This window comes from Aedes aegypti, chromosome 2 (genome assembly GCF_002204515.2).
Source record: "Aedes aegypti strain LVP_AGWG chromosome 2, AaegL5.0 Primary Assembly, whole genome shotgun sequence".
NCBI lineage: Eukaryota > Metazoa > Arthropoda > Insecta > Diptera > Culicidae > Aedes > Aedes aegypti.
The window spans coordinates 309,852,044-309,871,106 of record NC_035108.1 but is presented as its reverse complement, the minus strand read 5'-3'; the positions used below and the strand labels follow the sequence as shown (position 1 = coordinate 309,871,106).

General features: G+C 36.5%; 1 protein-coding gene across 8 annotated transcripts in view; it reads right to left on the bottom strand.

Annotated features, from left to right (window-relative positions):
- LOC5564970 (probable G-protein coupled receptor CG31760) overlaps nt 1-19,063 on the bottom strand; it is a 267,572-nt gene that overhangs the window by 105,921 nt on the left and 142,588 nt on the right. The gene's annotated exons all lie outside the window — the stretch shown is intronic.

Below are 19,063 nucleotides of genomic sequence, written 5' to 3'. Positions count from 1 at the left end.
TCTCTAAACGTTTTGGGCAACTGGAGATGTTTCGCCAAAGACCGACGAAGATGGAGCTCTACAATACGCCAGGCAATGGCGTGACGCTACGCTGTAGCCATCAAAGTATCAAGGTAGGTAAGGCCTCATAGTTTTACAGATCTGTTATTATTATGTCTAAAAGAGGTTTATAAAAGTAAAAACATTTTCTAAATTTACTTCACGGTTGAATTTTCTGCCGTAGGTCTCCATAATCTTCCGAAAACTTTTGTTTCAGAATTTGGAAAACATTCCGATTTAAAGTAGAGTGTTTAATTACTGCAAATTCATGTACAAGTAGTGAGTTGATGTCTATAATGGACCCTTTGTATATTATGGACTCCTTACAAAAAACATAAAATCAATACTGACCATACATATATAAAAATACAAAGGAGGAACTTTTTACACATTATTAGACAGCAGTTTCAGGTATTGATAGTCACACACTCAAATCTCCATCAATGAGCTCTAACGCGAGAAAAAACTCGATAGAGATCTGATTCGCAAAACAATCAAAAAACAATCACACTCAAGCCATCAAAAAATGCAGTCTTAAATCCCGCCAAAAACTCAAGATCCCGTCAAGAAATCATTGCTCTGTACTGGGAGGCACATATACTACACACGAAATATTGAACAACACTTTTCCAAATTGCAAGATAACTCCCGCTCACCAACGACAATCAAGGCAGGCTTGGGAAAAATCGCTAGTTTTCTTTTGTTGTGTACCTTCCATTTTTCTGGACAAACTTGGAAAAAGGGGCATAGTTTTATGTGCATTTAATTTTAATTTTGATTGGAAAAGAGTAAAAAGATGCGTGTTTCAATACTTTATATTCGATCAAATTAAAAGGTGCTATCGTGGCATTCCTTTTGGGTGTGTATGAATTGATTTTCAACCGATTGTTGTCAACTTTGTTGAAATGCAAATATATGTTTTGATCAATTACGCGCTTTGTTCATGTTTGTCCATTCCTTAAGATCTGGGCTCACAGTGACAGTTCGTGACAGCAGAATCTTGGCTCACTATGACGTACATAAATTTTGTATCGGTTTCTCCCGCCCAGGCTCTGTACAAGAAAACCATGATATTTTGACTGCTGAGCGTGATGAAAAACTCACATATGAAAAACCTCATGCGGGAGTCATCAAAATTTGAGTTTTTTACAACACTGGTTCCAACCAATTATTTGGTTTGAGATACAGCAATGAAAATATTTAAATAGTTTTGTAAATCAAACCACACACGCAAGCGGGTCTACGTTTAGCAGTTCCAGATGGGTCCGTCGGTAGCGAGCCGGATAATATGGGAATAAAATGGAGGGTTCTTAATTGGTATACAAATTATTGGAGAAAAGTGTTGAAAATAAATATCAGTTACTCAGAGGTATCACCTTGCGTTTTTGAAATGGTCGATTAAAAGAGTATGCTTTCCAGTCCAGTTAAAATTAATGAACATTGCAATGTGTATAATCATGGATAGCTGTTTTTATTCATTAAGCTTTTCATATTAACCAACGATAACGGTTTCGGTACTACTTAACTATTGAATCACCAAATTCATAGTATTTTTCTATCAAAACACTTCAATTAGTTTAAATTAATACGGGTCTAAATGCGGATGATTTATGATTGCCGATAACAGAACAGATTGACCCGCATTTCTTATGGAATAGGCTGCCGACAATGGTCTTTTTTTTAGAACGAATGGGCATTTTGCCCTTCAAAGGGTGCACAACACTATACAACGGACTAGTTTTATGGACAAAAAGTTGGAATTACAAAAGGGCTAAAAGATAATAGGTCGAAAGACAAAAAGTTTGAAAGCACAAGACCTTGCAAACGTCCAGTGGCACAGTCGAAAAACATTTCTCACGAAAAATTTGATGACCTGAAACGGATATCGAGCTCACATTGTTTAACACGATGCGGCTAAATGCAATCTAAGATGTTCCCCAACAATTTTTGTACAAACTATGATTCTATTTTGTAAGCATTTAAAAAACTGATAAATACAGCCGATTCTGTTTTTGCACGGGGGATGCGTACCGTGCAAAAAAAAGTTTTCAGTTCAAAATTTCAAAAACCGTGCAAAAAAGTAACACCATTTCTTGACGTTTCATGCAAAAATAAGGTTTTGGCGAAAAAAAAAAATGTATGGAATCTTTTTTTGCACGGCCGTGTAAAAAAAAAATCCGTGCAAAAACAGAATCGGGTGTATCTAAAATATCGCTTGTTTTTTTCCTTCACATAAGATAACTGCATAACTCAAAGCTTTTCAGATATTTTCAATACAAATAAAAATGATTCATTTTTAATTTACATATGTCAAATATCTATACTTTTGGATAGGCAACAAAATTTTAGATTTTTACATGTTTCAACGGATTTAAAAGGACATTTTTTTGACCCTTTCAAAATTCGACCACAGCTGAAATCGGATTTTTAGTTTCTACTTCAAATTCATATACTTAAGTAAATAATCTATATAAATAAAAATGGGATGATGTTTGTATGTCACGAAATGGCTTACGAACGGGTCAGCGGATTTGGATGATTCTTTCTCCATTTTGTTCGTCAAGGGTTCCGACGTGTTTGTGTGTATAAAAATCCCAGGATATTCACCGGGAAAATTGAAAAAAAAAACGAGCGCGATCGAAACTGTCATTTTATATGGAACGATCAAAAGCGTTTTTCAACAGCCTACTTGATGGCAAGACGAAGTTTGCCGGGACCACTAGTTTCCAATAAAATAAGTTAAGACCTGATCTCTTATCAAATCGGCAATTATTTATATATTTTTCAGATTTTTTTTTGAAGGTTTTCTATGACCTAGCACAAGTTTCGTACAACAAAGTCACTCAGATATAACGCGATTTGTGCAAAACTAATAAGAGGAGCTTCCAAAAATGTAACACCATCAACAAACAGGTATTGAAAAAAATCGATCAAAATTCAAAATCTGCTCTTGATAACTGTAAGAATTAAATGTTTGAGAATCATATTTTTATCTCCACTAATCTCAAACTGGCAGTATGGTAAAGTCGTACCCATACTTTCAGGGACACTCCATAAATGTAAATCGGAAAATACGTTTTTTATGTGCGGGTATCATACTGCCAAATTTGTGGACTTCGTAGTCGTGCGATTAATGTCACCAAGGCATTTAGCCTCATTGTGCTAAGGAGTGTGGGTTCGATTCCCTCCTCAGGCCGGAAAACGTTTTGAGAGAGATGTTTTCCGACTGTGCCACTGGGCGATGCATGCTAGTCCGTGGTCTAGTGCGGTGCTTCCTTCAAAGGGCAAATAGCTAAAAAAAATATATAAGACGAGAAACCAAAACGTAAAATCCGTTTTTGAGCATAATAGACTGAAAGCCATAACCTAGAACATAAGACGAGAAAAAAATAATATAAATAAAAATGAAATGGTGTTTGTGTGTCACGAAATAACTTGAGAACAAGTCAACGGATTTACCTAATTATTTCATAGTTGAGTTCTTGAAGTGTTCCGGTGCGGTAGTGTGTAAACAATGTCGAAGAACTTCACGGTAAAACAGGGGTTGGAAAATTATACTTTATAGTAGAATTTTGTTTCACATTATGAAACAGCCTACTTCGAAACAAAAGTTTGTCGGGTCAACTAGTCCTTACTTAAAATATCACAATACTGCCAAAAATAGCACCGTTCTTCTAACTTTTAGTTTTGAAATTGAAAATAGTATACCTAAAATGTGTTTGACTTATATTTTGGATTCAAAATTATTCTACCTTTGTATAACATCAACATTGCTGATTCGGTTACTCAGCCTTTCGCTTGTTCTATAAACATTCTTGTTTCCACAATCCTATTTCGGGATCAAAATACCCTTTCGTTCCGTCAGCCAATTCAATATTTGTGTTAGCCTTAAGTTAAACCCATTCCACAGATTTCCAACGTTAACCCTCTAATACCCAACCCCGCCTTTAGACGGGGTACACTTTGGAATTTTGTTTATTTTTTCGTAGCTCGGAAATCAAAATGATTTTATTTTCGGCTTAAACCTTGACTCATAACACGCATATAAGAAAAGTTTTTTATGACTGTTGAAACTTTTTTGTATTTTTGAAAATTGTTTGAAAAGTTATATTCTTATATAACCTACAAATACCCGGGGTACATTTAACGTGTAATATAAAAAATCGTAACTTATATTTTTCTACGATCAACCTATCACAAAAGAAGAGCTTGGTTGTATTAAAATAATTTCAAACCTGTTTTTCCGTTAATTGCACAAAAAATAAAAATATTTCCAGAAAAAATATTAAAAATTTAATATTGTTAAAAGTATCATAAAAAGCTGAATTTTTATTATTGCCAAAAATCAGTAACTAGAAGAAGCTTCAAGAAAAAATGAAAAAGTGTAGGGATGTTCAAAAATAAAAATTATAAAAATCAAAAACCAAAATTCATAGATTTACGAATAAAAATAAATAATTGCCCAAAACGTTTTAAGAACGATTTTAGATAACTAAAAATGATATTTAGATCGAAAATAAAAATTTGGGTATTAGAGGGTTAAGTACGTTTAGTTTTATCGTCAAATAAAAAACAAGATCGCCAGCAAACTTGTTCGCCTTTCCTCCTAGTTCCTAAACTAACAGAACAGTGCTATTGTTTCTTCGAATTTGAAATTACGTTCGAAGGTCAACAAGCATCCCCGATAAAGGCCACAGAACTGCTATCTTCCAGAAGGGAAAGTATCTGCTGTTGAAATCAAATTTTCCCGGTCTTGGCATTCAGTATGGTGTTTTGTAATTGTGTTTGCTACTGCACTCAGATGGAAAGATGCTCTGAATGGAAACGAGGAAAATGGATTTGAGAGTTCCCTTTATTGAAGGGCTGAAACAAGCTTTGGTCGAAAACAAATCAGTTTTAACGTCCATTATTCATTTTGTCCCGAATACCATTCATTATGTTCTGTGATGTGGCAGCTTGGGATTTGAAGTCTCTTAGAACATTTATTGTTACGTGATAACACTGCGGAACACGATTTTGTCTCAAGCATCAAAATACCGCTATTTACTTAATTAAGAGTTGCTGAATACATTGTCATTTGCAGAAATATCATAGCACGTCTAGTTTTGAGATACTGTCTGTTGAAAATGCTAAATTTGAGTATTTCAGCCAACTTGCATGCAAGTTCTCCAACTTGTATGGCAATATATTTGCTAAATTTGTTTCAGAACTCAAACTTCATGTGTATAACAACACTTATCAACAAAGTTCATAATACTTCCGATGCTCAAAAGTTATTTTTTGTTGGTTTAGAAAAGTATTGTATTTTGCCATATAAGAGAAACGAAGAATTTCGTTTGGAGACAGCAAGCATGTTGAAAAAATCGATTTAACCTCAATTTGATCATGCAATTTCAATCAAATTATATCTGAAATGAAAGTTAAAGTCCCATTTTGCATGCTTGATAAATTAGATTATATTTTTTTTTTAATCATTGTATGAATTTTATGTGAACTTCAACGAAACCTGTGTTTTGTACAACTTTGGAGACCTGTAGCTAAAAATTGTAACATGCTGGAACATTTCTGTGAACGGCATCAGATTCAGCAACCCCAAATCTACAAGAGACACATAATTTGATCCTCGAGACACGCAAAAATGTCTTTTTTGTTTCGCTGTGTAATTGGTAATCGCTTCGTTGGATTATTTTTGCAGTGGGTAGAATTAACTGTTATTATACATATTGGAATGCTATAAGACTTGCGATTAGAAATATGAAAGCTACGATGTCGCCATCTGCCACCTGTTAAATAATATAAATGTTTTGGAAACTCTTTGCACAAAAACGGTCCCTTGGATTAAAATAATGGTTTTCAAAAAAAAAAAAAAAAAAATCAGGAAACCACAAGGATTATAAGAAGAAAATCTGTGAGAAAAAAGCTCATACTGGATTCAGTTAAGATGGCCAACAAAGCCAACTTTCATAAAATCATATCCTTATTCCTTGTTCCTGACGTTATGTCCCAACTGGGACAAATCCTACTTCTCAGCTTGGTGTTCATGAAAACTTCCACAGTTATTACCTGAAAGCCGACCTTCTTAGTCGATTGACCATTACAAAATGGTCGGGCTCCATATAAAGGGGCGGTCAAAACTATCAAAAACTTTTTTGAGATTTTTATAATTCTTATAATTTTAAAATTTACCTCATGTGTTATATTATTATGATCCCTAATTGAAATTGAACTAAAATTCAAATTTTTATTACTTTTTATGACGGCAAATCGGCTGAAGTCAAAACTTTGAATAATGGAACAATAAAATAAAGTTCAAAATGCATAATTTAGGAATGCAATATTTCCCCAAAGTTATGCACTATCTGAAAGCTTATGGTTTAACACTTTCATCGAGCATGAGGAGGGAAAAAAAATTTGGTTGAAGTTTAAATACTATTCAATATTACACTTTAGTAATTTGAGTGAAATTGAACATGAAAAACAACTCTTGTCGCGTCATGTCACCGCCATTTCGAATATTGCACATCAAAAAGAATCCTTAGATCTTACAAAAAACCTACAAATTTTTTGCAGAAATTTGCTGATTTGCAAGCTAGAGCTGTTTGAATAATACAATATTTTACATATATTTTGTTGATATTTTCCATACAAAGTTTATTTAAATATATTTGACCACTATTCATACACATTTTGATCAAACTCGATCAAACACAAACAAAATTTGTGTTTTCAGCCCAGTTTGATAACAATTTTCATTTAATTTTTTTTTAAAGTTACGTAATTTGTGAAAACCCCCTTCTTAAGCAATAAAAACGCCAAATAACATATTCAGATTACATATTTCATCGATTATGGCGATAAAAATAGTTTTGGCCAAACTTCAATTTTTTTCCGACCATTGTGCATTAATGCAAGTGTATAACGTAATACTATATCAAAGATACTCTATGCTCTGAGAAGTCAAGGAAATATCCGTTACGAAAATATCCTCGACCTGCAGGATTAGAACTCCGATCCTCCTCATGGTCATGCTGAATAGTTTCGTGTCTACTACTACGGCTATGTGGGCACCCTTTTTCGCTAGCAACTTGACGATGCCAATGTTTTGGATATTATCTTTAATTCAATAGAAAGTTTTCGATGTCTTTCTTCGTACTACATTGTTTAACCTAAAATAATCGTTCACATATTATGTAACGCAACAGGGAGAGGGAGGGGGTCTTGAACTGGCAAATTTTGCGTTACGAAATATTTGAATGATCCCAAGGATAAATTTTACGTAACTATCCATAGTTGTAGATAAGCCGTTATGATACTGAACGTGACATATACTTTGTTTGCTTTTTATTTGAGTTTTGGCTAGCATGTATTTACATCATTTAAGTACACACGTTCCTACTTCAATGATGGTTTTCCAATTCATTCATTTCTTGGCAGTAAATGAAAGGCAGCTTAATCAAAGATCCCAACACCACCATGCATTACTGTTTGCTCCTTTTTTGCCACAACCAGCATCACCAGCTTTTCCGAGAGTTTAATTATTCATGGAAAATGTCGATTCGCTTTTGCTTCTGGAATTTTGTTTAACTGTCATACGGTAAGGCATGAATGGAAAGATTTTATTTTCCAAGAACCAGAAGAAGACAGAAAGCCAACGAACTTTGGCGTTTGATTTCACCGGCAAACGATGAGCTGATAATGTTCGTTCAAGTGTTTCTTTGACTGACTTCAATAGGGGCAATGTATTTTCTGGTTATTTTTTATACTTAACTAGTTGATCTGACATGGTTTTCAAATTTATGTAAAGCGTTGAGTTCGAATTCTCAAATATATTTTTTGCAGATTTTCGTTCGAGAGTAAAGCTCTTATCCTCAATCACCTACTTTACGTAACATCCCGAAAGCGATGAATCAGATTTTTTTAGGTAAGTACCTACAGTGATTCAAATCCATATTCGTACATAGCACTGTTTTTGAATCAAGTTGGGAAATTATGTGTCGAACTCGAAAACTACATTAATACTGAAGTACACATATATCACATACACTCCCGTGCAAAAGTTTGGGTTCACCCCCTAAAAATCATACAAAAGTGTTCTGTCCATATCTCTGTGATTACAAGTCCAATGGAAACTCTTTAAGCCGCATTCGAAAGGCAACGAGTTATTCTTAATTCGTATCTATTTTTCCAAAAACTTTTTTTGATTTTTTTAATACTAAATTTTTACTTAAAGTTGTTACATTTTTCAAAAAACACACTGAAAAATCATATCTAATTTCTTCAGCTTTTGATCTACCAAAATGTTGAATCAAAGTGTCATTAGAATCGTAATCTTATATTCTTTGAAAAGACCCCACGAAATTTTGTCGGAAAAATCTGGAAAGTATTCAAATCAATAAAACAGTCAGTCAAGTCATCGTGCAAAAGTTTGGGTTCACCCCTCAGTATGATGCAAATCGTGCAAAAGTTTGGGTTCACCGCACATCATTTTTGTCAATATCTCTGCCATTTTTCAACCGATTTTAATAGTTTAAAGCTTTTTTGAGCGCAAATAACGGCGCGTACATGATTGGTTTTAGATTTCACAGATTTAAGTAAGTTCAGGTGTACCCAAACTTTTGCACAGTACACCATACTGAGGGGTGAACCCAAACTTTTGCACGATGACTTGACTGACTGTTTCATTAATTTTGAATACTTTCCAGATTTTTCCGCCAAAACCTCGTGGGGTCTCTTCAAAGAATATTAAATTACGATTCTAATGACACATTGATTTGAAATTTTAGTTGATACAATGCTGAGGAAATTAGACATGATTTTTCAGTGTGTTTTTTGAAAAATGTCACAACTTTAAGTAAAAATTTAGTATACAATGTTCAAAGAATGTTTTTGGAAAAATACATTCGGCGTAAGAATAACTCTTTGTCTTTCGAATGCGGCTTCGAGAGTATCAATTAGACGTGTAATCACAGAGATATGGAATGAACACTTTTGCATGTTTTTAAGGGGGTGAACCGAAACTTATGCCCGGGAGTGTATAATCTGGATCAATTTGAGTCGAATTCAAACTTTAAAATTCAATAAAACGACAAAGAAAACATACAATTAGAATATATATCTAATATAACTTATGAGCTCGTCCTTAAAGCCATTGGTAACCGATTGTGTAGGTCGTTGATTTCAAGCAAACAAAATCGACCAAGATAAAAACTATCACCACTGGGAGATAAAGAAGAATCTTGTCTTCATCGCAGCATTGTTAAATAACGTGTAAATCCAATCGTTTGCTCAATAACAACACACTACACAATTCATTACTAATGGCTTTTAGGGCGAGATCATAATTTAATGAGAAATGTACAAATCTTACCGTTTCAAATTGGGATTTCGTTTAGTAAACTATTTTGTGTGTAATATTTACATTGCACATAAATTGAACATTATCTCAGTTGATGAATACACTATTATGGACCATTTTTCACATTATGGATCAAATTATAACATATTATGGATTAGTGTGTAATATAATTAAATTTCAACTCAATGCATTTATATTACAGTGATTTGGTGAAAGTTAATAATAAAGTTAAATCAAAGAAAAGCAGAGTTGAAACTGGGAACACAAATAAAATGCCCGTTTATGAGCAGTAGGGAAAAAATCAATAAATAATACCTGGAAGTGCTTTTCAGTTAGTTAACACTTATAAAACAATCTGTTTTGACCATTAGGTTATTTGAATAGTCATTGTTTTAAGGCATATTCGATCTCAAAATAAATTGCTGCTCTGATCTTATATTTTTGGAGATTTTTTTTGGTGATATTGCACTGTAGTAATTGAGCCTTGAACTGTTTATGCTCTACACGAACCATTTTATCCATGTTTGTTCGATTAAAAAAAAAATTTAAAACTTTTGATGTTATACATATCCTATTCTTAGTGTTATGCCTTAAAATGTTAAGTGAAATCTGAAAGGATAGAGGTAAGACGTGCTACAACATATACTCCCGTGCATAAGTTTGGGTTCACCCCCTAAAAAACATACAAAAGTGTTCAAAAACATATCTAATTTCCTCAGCATTGGATCGATCAAAATTTTAAACAAGGCGTCATTAGAATCGTAATCTTTTATTCCTTAAAAGAGCAATCACGAAATTTTTTGCGGAAAAATCTGAAAAGTATTCAAAATCAATGAAACAGTCGTTCAAGTCATCGTGCAAAAGTTTGGGTTCACCTGAACTTACTTAAAACACGAAAAATCTGTGAAATCTCAAACCAATCATGTACGCGCCATTATTTGCGCTCGAAAATTACTAAAATTATTAAAATCGGATGAAAAGTGGCAGAAATATTGACAAAAATGATTTGCGTGCGGTGCGGCTCAGGTGAACCTAAACTTTTGAACGATGACTTGACTGACTGATTCATTGGTTTTGAATACTTTCCAGATTTTTCGCCAAAATTTCGTGGGGTCTCTTCAAAGAATACGAATCTAACGACACTTTGATTTGAAATTTTGGTCGATCCAATGCTGAGGATATTAGATAAGATTTTCAGTGTGTTTTTTGAAAAATGTCAGTAAAAATTTAGTGTACAAAATTCTTAAAATCTTTTCGGAAAAATACGTAAAAAGTAAGAATAACTATTCGCCTTTCGAATGCGGCTTGAAGAGTTTCAATTGATATGTTTTTGAGGGGACGAACCCAAACTTTTGCACGGGAGTGTACATCTGAGTGATTCCTTTTCGGTGCCATTTGGCTTTGCGCAAATACCAACTCTACATTTGTTAAAAACACCATTATTTTGAGGTTTAGTGTAATGCCTAACATTACAAATTACAGAAGACAAATAATATGACTTGGCAAAAATATGTTTTTGTGACAACGTATATGTTTTGTGCGACTTATTTGGCGTAAGAAGTGATTGGCACTGGTCAGCGACGAAGACGAAACGACTGGTTCGATGAAGAGTGCCAGAGAGCGACAGACATGAAGAAAGTCGCCAGAAGCCGTATGCTTCTGGCCGGTACCCAAGAGAACAGAGAATAATATAATACTTGAATATGATACTTGTAGCTAATAAATGCTGCTGACACTAAAGACAAATATAAAAAATATTAAAACTCGTGGCGAAGATAGATTTTTTCCTACTCATCAAGAAACCAGAGTAGGGAAAAATCTAACAATTCACTCTACAGTACCCAAGCAAAACAAATTACAGTCAGCGACGCCAATGAAACTCACGCCCATCGCTGCTGTAGGCAAAAGCCTTTTAGAATAGCAGAACACCCGTTGCTAAGGGCAACTCAAAATTACTGTAGAAAAATGTTCTATTATCCGCTGCATTTCCCGCATTTAGAGCCTTCAATAACACTAATGATTTAAAAAACTCATGCATCCAACAAAGACTATTTGATGAGATTAACATTTTTGAACTACTGTATTGGCAAGCGCCACATGAGTTTCTCAAAATTCAAGCCTACTACTGTTATCATTCCCAGCACTGCAAGAAACTTCCAGTGAGCATTCTTGGTTGGTATATGTAACAAATGTTTTGAGTTGGCATATTTTCCTGAAAAATAGAAAAAAGCCAAGTTCATATCGATTTTAAAAACAGACAAAAATACTGTAGAAGCTTCTACACGCAGCGAACTGGACTATCGAAATTCATAAATTTTGCCTTATGAAAGGTGGAACGATTATTGCAATGCGAGCGCTTTATGTATCGTTCTAGCATCACTCCACATCAAGGCGTCGATAGGCGCGTGGTGTACGCACGGGCCTATCGATCGCAAGGTTCTTGGCTCGATTCCAGGTTGCCGTGTAAACATTTTTTGTTTTCAAATTTTGGTTTCATATGGCAAATTTATGAATTTCAACCCGATTCCTTGTGGCGAATTTTCATTAGGGGTTCTTAAGTATTTCGATAGTCCATTTGCTGTGTAGCTATCGTGCAATCAACATGCTTTCCTTCATCAGTATTTTTTTCAAAGGTCAATTTTTCATCAACGAACATTTGCGTGAAATATTACTTTTGTTATCGTTAGTTGATATATTGTTATATTCGACTCATCATTTGAAAGTACTTACAAACTTGATGTAAAAACAGTGCTCCGTACGAATATGAATTTGAGTCACTGTATCCGGGTTGCCGCTGTTCGGCATATCGGGAGGATGAGTTTCCTATTTGACTTCCAATCACAGGTGCACAATGTGAACTGCCAGACACACAGTATGCGTGACAAGGGTGTTGAAAATCCGAATCACATCCCCTGCAAGTGCCCAGAAGTGCTCGAATTCATTACGTATATGGTTCCACTGACATGTACGCGGGCATTGGGGCACTCATGTGGTGTATGTTTAATGTAATCAAATTGAGAAATGATTAAATTTCGAACTTTGGCGGAACGTCCATTTGCGAAAAGGGGGAGAGCCATTTTTCATAAATTTGGAAGGTGAAACGATAGAAAAAATACGTTTAATAGAAAGCTTCAATTGCTCTTTGTTAGAAACTTAAAATATTTTCAAGTGATATCTTGTTTAGAAGAATAGCCTAAACATCCAAAGTCTTCAACAAATACCAGTCTAATCATTCAATACTTGAAAGTTGTACGTTGTTTTGAAATTGTTTTGTAATTCTTAAACAAATTAGAAGTTCACGAAGCAATTACCTTGGCTTCACATCACTCCACTTCAAAAATACAAATCAAGTTGAATTTCTGAATGTGTCCTGAAGGATTGTTTCTTAGTTTAATGGTAATCTAATTGTTGGAAATATTTTGATGGAATTCATAGAAGAATTCTTGAAGAATCACTTTTTAGAGAAATTTGTGAAGAAATAATCCAGTAAATCTTTTTGGAATCCTGGTAAGTAGTCTGTTAGACGTTCTGATGAAAGCCTTAAAAATCTACCTAGAAGAATCCCCAGAATAATGTATAGACTCCTCATTACAAATTAAATCATGGAAGTGCCGAAGTGCTCCACGACACATTTTTGATCCTGATGGTCGAAATGTTGATAATGCGTAAAGTTAGACCATAGCAATAACTTGGCATATAAGTGGAAATCCACCAAAGTTTAGCCAATATTTATTTGTAAAGGTTGAACTTTTGCATCTCTATACTCCATGCAAACTGTTTCCAATGACTTCCATCACAGTACTTGTCGTCTAAACTTTCAAACTAATTACCGAGATGTACAATGGATAATTATACCACACAAACTTTGGAAAATAACTTTCTCTATCTTCAAAGAACGTGTTCGAAGCACCAACGAACGGAGTGTTAGATTACTGTTTCTGTAAGGTACACCGCTCCACCTTTATATTCAAATTTGCTGCTCTAAACTTAGGATGATAGTGGTTTCCGAGCACACGAAAATAATCGAGTGGAATCTTAAATTGTGCAATAATAGATTTAGAAAACAAGAATTTCTTATTGTAATGTGACCACATGTTATTAACAGGCGACTAAATACTCAATTATCATGCCACTTTTCCACCAAATGGACCATCTCTCAAGATTACACATTTGACGAAAACTCATTACTTTGCCTACTGCTTCAAATTTTATCTCAATTCTCCCCAACTCGATACACTCGATTGATTTTTCAGTCCCTTAAAATTTCCATACATCGTGCTCTTTTTAAGTGGATATTTCTATAACTCAATATCAACTCTATGCGATGTCACGTGAGAGGTAAATTTCTCTCCATAACTCGATATCTATTTTAAAATCCTTTGTATTCGGGGAAGTTTGGACCAATTATTAGTTCGAGGTGAATAAGTACAAAATGTAAAAAAAAAATTGTTGGTCAAACTAAAAAGTTTTGAAATTATATGAAATATAAAAAAAAAATGCTTTCTTACAAAAGTGATCATATATGTTTTGAAAATACAGGAATTTGTTTCTTCGATTCTTGAATTTATTGTGTCGATCTTCTGTTGTCGGAATCTCCTCCCCAATCGGCATCGCTAAAGTCAACCAGTTCGGCAGATGCGTTAATCGAATACTCCAACTTTTTTGGCAAGGTCCTTTAGAGGTAACAGATTATCTCCTTGACCGCTCCCAATGTTGTCGTCCCGGATTGACACTAACTGGCTTAAGGCCGCACGGGACGTCATCATAATCACCCTATCCATTTGAAGAAGCAAATCTCAAGAACCACTCCATATATCGATGCGAAAAATGTATCAATATGATTCTATATATGTAGTACACAACCCAATATATTTTCACTAAAACTCGAGATTTGCTTCCACAAAGTTTTGATAATAATTGTTAGAGTGAGACAAAAGATAGGGAAAATAACACGGTCTCCGTGTCACTTTAAAGCGTTCATCGCGTAAGCAATAGGCCTCTGCACTGTTTTGATTTTGTATGGGATTTTGACGTTTACTGGCCTTGTTGTTTACAAATTTCGTGAAAGAGTGAAAGAGAGGCAATGATTTTTGTGCAGAGCCCTATAGGGATCTGCACTGTTTTGATTTTGTAAGGGATTTTGACAGCCTCATGACACCGCCTATACAACCCCATTGAAAAATAACGAGCAAACATCTTTGGTTCCTACTGGGAAGTGGTTCCCACTGACAGCTCAGTGTTTGTAAACAAATAACCGTTTGAGGAATAACAATCGATGATGGCGAAATCTTTTTCTCCGAAAAAAATCTTTTCCCGCATAACAACAGCTATTTGAACAAACAAACGGTTGCAAACTATTGGATTGCAGTACAGCAAGTCAATTTGGGTTGATGTGATTGACTAGAAACACATTTTAGTATTGGAGGAAAAATTCCCTAATATGATTAGGCCAATGTACGTTGTTGCTCTTGAGTTTGATGCTGACCACGAAAACATGGTTGCCTAGCACCGGGTTGGATTTTAACGTTTACTGGCCTTGTTGTTTACAAATGTTATGTAAGAGTGAAAGAGAGAGGATGATTTTTGTGCAGTGACCCATATCAGGGCTGCGAAAAACAGACACTCGTTCCCATGGTTATGTAAATAACACGGCACCGCTCAAACGTCAACGAGTGAACGCGTGCATTGATCCATTCCGGGTCGAGCCACAGCTTTCCTTCCTCTCGCTTCCTCGTGATTCGGATTGCCAAACAGTACTTGGTCTCGCCGAGATCCTTCATTTTGAAATGCTCGTTCAAATACGCCTTTAGTTTTCGTTTCAAGTTCCGATAGTTGGTGAAGATAAGGAAATCGTCCACGTAAATCGTAACGAACATCATCTTCTCTTCACTCATTGTCCAGTTTAAGCAAGGATCTATTTATACGGACACGTAGTTTGATGCCGAATATCTCCTTGTTCCAGAACTTGACGAAAGCTTTTGTTGACATTCTCCTTACCGTTATCTGTTCACAGAACCTTCAGCTTTTCACCGGATGGCTGTTCCGCAACAGTCTTGAATTTCTGGAACGCCTCCTGGTTCTTCCGTTCTAAAAAGAATACCACGAACTTCTTACTGGCGTCGTCACGAAAGTAATAAAATAACGGCTTCCTCCGAACAATGGTACTTTAGTGTGGCCACACAGGAGTGTTTCAGCGCTAGCATGTCCTTTGCCTACGAATCGCTGGTGGGGAATGGGAGTCGTGCCTACTTACCCCAAAGGCAGGAGACACAATCAATGAACGCTCCAATCTTGAAATCTATTCCACTGGCCGGCCACCTTCTTGAGCTGTTTTAAGCTGCCCTCATTCAAGTGGCCAAGCTGCCTGTGCCACAGTTCAATGTTGTTTACCAGAAACACTTTCTCAGGCCGATCAACACGATACAGACCACCTTCTTCACCCCCGGAACCGCCATCATTGCGTCCAATGCTATCTCGGAAGTTTCCAAACCCATTATCATGGGTTCATACTGCTCCGGAAGACCCATCAGGAGAATCGCTTCGAGCTTGTAGCTTGTGCTCATCAATTCATCGACGTACGCCTCGACACTGGTGGTATTGTCAACTCGCTTTACCAGACTGACAATTCTTACCTCACGCCACTCGTAGAATAAACCCATGGAACAGTCGAGCAGCCGCACGGATGTGAATTTTCGTAGCAGGCCATTTTTTTCTTGTCAATCCGCTGTCCTGGAATGCAGACCGTAGCTTCTCTCAAGCTTCTTCGCCGTGGCCGCATCTTGCACCAGACTGCGCAAATAACATTGGTGGTTGAACAATAGTATATTAAACTGAAATATTCTTAGGAGTTATTTGTTCAACTTTTGTTCAGCAAAAATGTTTGTTGGGTGTGGCTTTTAACTCACTAGACTAAGGCAGATCATAGCCCAGGCTTGTAGTTTCACGCCCTCAGGAACGCCTTCACCATTTCCGTCCACGGCAGACCAGCTTCACTTTGCAGATGAGGATTATCCGCATTACAAACGCACATGAGGAATACCTTTTACCTTCTCGACACCTGCTGACTAGAACGCTTCCTGCTCCATTCGTGACGGTTACGCCGGTGACCGCTCCATCCTCTTGCTGACCAGAACTTCTTCTTCTGGGCATTCTCGGTAAAGAAATCTTTAAATCTTCAGGTTAGGGATCCTGGTTCCATAACCTATGGGTCACTGCACAAAAATCATCCTCTCTATTTCACTCTACCATGAATTTTGTAAACAACAAGGCCAGTAAACGTCAAAATCCTATGCAAAGCAGTGCAGAGCCCCATGGACTTATCCACGGTCTTCTTTTATTGTCGACTTTCTTTTTCTTTTCCGCTGTAAATGCGGGCCGTGTTTACATAGAATGACATCTGGACCATCATCCAATGAATTAATGTTCACCGGATGAACATTGAGTGGATGAATGTGCAGCGAAATTGTTCATTTTTTGTAAACACGGCCCGCAGTAAAGGTTCTCTTCTCGCTGGAAGTTGCAGCGTGACGTCATCGTAGATAAGTTCATTGCGGAGTTTATAAAATACTTGGAAATTGGTTAACGTCCACGGAAAAAAGAAGCAAAGTATTATACTCCGAAAAATGAAATTTCGGTAGTGACGTCATTCCTACCGCAAACTCGAACGAGTGCAAAAGAAAGCAAGGCTTTCGCTCTTTTATTATCCTGTTCGCCTCATGCTTGACGTTAGGAATGACGACACATGTTTTGATTGAAAACCGTTGTTTACACGTGGGGATAGCCTACCTTGTTGTGTATATCGTGGTTAACGTCTAACAATGGAATGTAAATTTTATTACTGACAGTCGCTTATACGTGCCATTAATTCTTTTGTTCTTTTGACTTTTACTGTGCGCCGTGTGTTAGTGCTGTCTTGCTCTCTCTCACGGGCAACTTGAATACAAGGCGCACAATAAATGTCAAACTTTTATAGCATGCATAGACTCATAGAGCGGCACGGATTACTGTGATCTGACTGACTACTGTGATTTACAATATTCATCAATCGAACGATTTTATCCACGGTGTCGACCAGGTGTGATGTGATTTGTATAAATCAACGACATTTTGCGTAAACTGTTATGCAACTTCTGGTTTCCTGGGCTCCTATTGGACGTAGAGAAAAATATCCTTCAGCATTTTTGAAGGATTACGTTTAAAAAGTCCAGAAAAAATATTCGTTAGGATCAGTGTTATCAACGAGTGAATTTTTCGTCGAATGAGTATTTTTATCTAAGAACTTTGATTTCTTCGTGTTATTCATATATTTACAAGTCAAAATCACTTAACTCTCATAAGTGGGCTTCGTGGCCGTGCGGTTAGTGTTACCAAGCATATGGCCGCATCGACTCAAGGGGTGTGGGTTCGATTCCCGCTTCAGTCCGGAAAATTTTTCGTCAGGGAAGTTTTTCGACTGTGCCACTGGGCGTTGCATGCTAGTCCGTTGTCTAGTGTGGTGCTTCCTTCAAAGGGCAAATCGTCCACTGGAAGCATTAACGTGTCGGTGTCTTTTTTAAAAAAGTGTGTTGATCCATCCTCTATAATCTCCCATTTCAAGTTAATAAGGCCTTAAGTCGAAAAAAAGCACCAGACAAAAGTGTTCGCCAAAAAATTATTTCAAGTCGGATTTTCTTGAAACTTTGAGGGAATGAATTAATACATATGGATTATGTTTCGGCATAATTACTTTATTCAATGTCCTTCCCTTCGCTGAAATCCCGCACCTTTCCCTTAAGAAGACCCCTCATTACATTTTGTTCAATGGTGGAGCCAACCTTTTTGGTCACTTTCATCAATGCTTTCCTCAATTCCAGCTCGTTTTAAAACATCTTGGACGATTTTCAAACTTTGGCCTTAATAATAACCCAATTTTTTTTTTCCATTGGACGAATTTCTGATGGACTTGGGGAGTTGGCGGTTTTTGGTACAAAAACAACGTTATTGTCTCTGTACCAATCCAACGTCGATCGCCCGTAATGGTATGAGGCCAGATCCGGCAAAAATAATGTCTCGCCTCCGTGAGACCGTGAGACCGCAGGAAGGGCAACAGACGCTTCTGGAGGCACTCAGTACGGTAAATTTCGCTGTTGATGGTACCCGTTGTAATGTACTGTTTATTCAGTTTACCTCATTGACATATGGCCTGCCAAAGCAAGAATTTTTTCTGGCGAATATGTCCATTTTTCTCTTATGTCTTCCGAACGATCAAACTGTGATTTGGCAACGTTGAACTACACATTTCGGCTTCCTTAACCACTCTTGTTTGTTGTTAGATGCCTTCCGGACCTTGAATACACAAAGCCCAGCTCGTTTCATGGTTTGCTGAACGAACCAGGCGGAACACTTGGCCTTCAGAGCCGCGTCACGAATCGAAAGGTTCGGATTACGCTTGAAATAATCCAACACCTTCCGGGTCTTCACAGGGTCAGCTGTCTTCGGTTTTCTTCCACTTCCAGCCCGCCGCTCGGGCTCGCAGTCGGATTTTTCATGACGGCGCGCAAAATTCTTCGGTTTTCTTCTTGTTTTGGTGCCATCTCAATAATCAATGAATCGATGGTTATGAAATTTTACACATCGAGAGGGATTCGCGATAAGGGCCTATCTGACAAATCAATAACAATGAGAAAATAA